Source organism: Puma concolor, chromosome B2 (genome assembly GCF_028749965.1).
Source record: "Puma concolor isolate L17-30 chromosome B2, mPumCon1.1.hap2, whole genome shotgun sequence".
NCBI lineage: Eukaryota > Metazoa > Chordata > Mammalia > Carnivora > Felidae > Puma > Puma concolor.
Window position 1 is genome coordinate 75,555,872 of NC_141671.1, and position 3,434 is coordinate 75,559,305.

The window sequence follows — 3,434 nt, forward strand, 5'->3', positions numbered from 1 at the left end:
ATCTTGGATGTCCCTTTCCAGTTAGTTTAAGCCCATTCTTACATAAAACCTTATACTCCACTTGTTTTGAAACTTTTCCTTCCCACAGTACAGTATACTGATAAGTCCAATAAAGACCTAGTAAAGAGTCCAACAAAAGATGCAAGAGGTAGGAGAGAAGGGAAATTTACACATACTGTTTACTTTAAAGTTTCTTTCTTGCTTTCTCCCAAGTTTTCAGTGTACATAATTTAGGGCTTTCGGGGTGGAAATGAATCTAAAAATATTAAATGTGAGGTTAGAGTTACGCATGAACAAATCACTATGGAAAATGATCTGCCTTATGAGAAAAGATGTTCTTTTTAGTCACTGAAAGCACTTCTTATTGGGTAGGAATCCAATGTGTAGCTTAGGATGGAATTGTTCTTTGTCCTTCAATGTTGTTGTTTGTTCTCAGTGATAATGTCCCTGTAAAACACTACTGCTAATCTAATATTGCATGGTGTCTTAAGCCCTGGATCCTTTACGACCAGCTGCCATGTAAAGTGATTCAGTATCTATGTACAAGTAATTTCAAGAGAAGCTCTACTGATGATACAATGACTTGCAGACATGCAGAGTTGAAGTCAACTGCCTCTCAGCAATTTTAAATCAAACGCTCTGATAACTGAGCTGGCAGTTTTTCACCTGGGATTTCCATTTTATTCACCAGAAACATCCTTTTGGGAAAGCTTAAATGCTTTTGAAATGAAAGCAAATGAAATTGGTACTTTTGCAAAAGATATCACCAGACTGTGTTTATTTGTTTAAAAATAAATTTGTTGGATTAATTTGGAAATTATTTGTCTTGGTCTTTGTGTTTTGTGCTATTTTTATCACCTATGCCTATCCCTTAAAAAGTAGATGCTTCTCAATAGCCACAAAATGAGATTTAAAAAAAAAGCACAAAATAAGAAACTTGTTAAGATAAAATCAGTTTTCACTCTGTCTTCCAGTATACCAAGCACACACAACAAAATAATCTCTATGGCTACCCTCCTCCTTTCTTTAATACACTCACCATGGCCCACATTATTAGAACACACACACACACACACACACACACACACACACCTGTTTCTCCTCTTACTAGCCTCTACAACTCTTGATATACAGAGGGGTAATATCTGCCACATGATAAATGCTTAATTTCATATTTCACTAATTCTAAGAGACATTTACTTCTTAAATTTTAATAAATCATAAAGATATTTCTTACAATAAGTTCATGTTATATAGGCAGCAGCAATTTTTTTTCTTAGTGGCATATAAAATAATCATGTATCTTATAATTGATAAGGTCTTATATTCAGTGAAATATGGTGCTGAAATGTACCTATTAAGAGATACACAGACTTTTGGGGAATCTATTAATGTAATTTGGTTAAAAATACAAAGAGTAAGTGATCAAATAATAGAAATTCAGAACATGGGATGGGAAAGAAATTTTTCTAGAAATTAAAGAAATCAGAGTTACAATTCAAACAGTATATATTTACTGAACACTTACCATTTGCCATGCATTGTTCTTGGTGCTATGGATGAAGCAGTGAACAAAATAGCCTTGTGGAACTTCCAACATAGTGGGGGGAACAGACAAAAAATGTTTAAAAAAATGTTTGATGTTGGCTGATAATAAGCACTGGGGAGAAAAAGCAAAGTGGTCAAGAATAAGATAAGGGAGGGAAGTAGAAAAATATTGCTATTTTACACAAGGTGGTCAGAGTGGTCTTCTCTGGAGGTGACACTTGCAGAAAAGGAAGCAAGGATGTAAGTTATGTGGCTCTTAGAAATACAGCATTCAGCAAAAGGAAAGAGCATGGAAGCAGAACATTCCAGAAAGAAGGACACATGCTAGGGGTGTTTGGGAACAGAAAGGAGGCTAGTACGCTGTGACCAGTGAGCATGCATGACCGTTCTAAGAGAAGAGGCCAAGGAGGTGGTAGGGCCCAGCCATGTGGGGCCTCGGAGGTCACTGTGAGGATTTGCTCTTTATCCTGAACCATGTGGGAGGCTTGCCAGGGTTTTGAACAAGGAATGATACACCTGGCTTACGTGTGGAGTTGTGCGCTGCTGTGTGCAGTAGGGGTGAGAGGACTGGAGGAGAGGCACTGGCAAGAACGGGAACATAAAGAACAGCAAGCAATCTACAGATGGGAGGTGATGGCAATCAGGGATGGGGTGGTAGCAATGGAGGAGGTAGCATTCTGGATAACTTCAAAGGTAGAGCTGTCAGGATTAGCTAATAAGTTGGATATGGAGTATAGAAGAAAGAAATCAAGGATGGAGGCAAGATTTTTGACCAAGGAACTGGTAGGATGAAGTTGCCATTTACTAATATTGGGAGGATTGTGGGAGGAATAGACTGGAGGAGAAAAATCCAAGAGTTCGTTTTGTATGTATTAAACTAGGGATGATTATTAATGTCCAAGAGGACATGTTGACAAAGGAGACTATGCTTGAGGAAAAAGACAGAAGATGGAAATATAAATGGGTAGACATTAACATATGTGTGGAATTTTAGGAGATAGGAAATCTCCTAGGCTCTAGAGGAAGAGGATAGAGAGGGCAGGGGAAGGAACCCTGGGGCAATCTGATATGAATGTTGAAGGAGATGAGGAGGAACCAGCACAGGACACAGAGGAGCATTCAGGGAGATGGGAAGGGAATCAAGAGAAAGTGGCATCCCAGATGCCAAGCAAAGGATCAAGGGAGTAACAACCTTGTTACATTCCACTGATGAGATAAGTAAGATATGGACTGAGATGTAACCGTTGTTTTTGAAAGCAAGGAAGTTATTAGTGGCCTTTCCAAAAGATACTTTAGTGGAATGTAAGAATAAAACCTGGCTCAAAAAAGTTAAAATGAGAACAGGTACAGAAAATATGAAAATGAAAAACAGCTATTATAAACTACTCTTTCTAAAGGGATACAGATACAGGATGTTACCTGGAAAGGATATAGGATTGATGAGAAGTTTTGTTTTTGTTTTTTTTTAAAGATGGGAGATACAGCATGTTTGTACCCATGAAAGAAGAGTATTCAGCCTTCCTTCTGAGTCCCTTCTCTCCAGTCTCTCTAAATTAATTACTTAATACAACCGGGGAGAAGCATGTAATTGAGATCAAAATCTGACATCTTTTCTAAGTTAAACTCTGAAAGTAATATTTATTTACACTCTTATTACTGACTGTCTTACCTTTCGGAAAGGGTTCTAGAGAATCAGTTTTTAGAAATATCCTGATCAGCTTTGTGTTTTAGTAAGATATACTGTGGGGGATTTTCACGTAGTTTTGATTAGCAATATAAAATAAAAGGGTGCCTCATGCCTGCAAATTCATTCATTTCAATATTAAACCATATTAACAGAATAATAAGGTCTCATTCTAGAAAAGAAATAATCCCACCACTATACT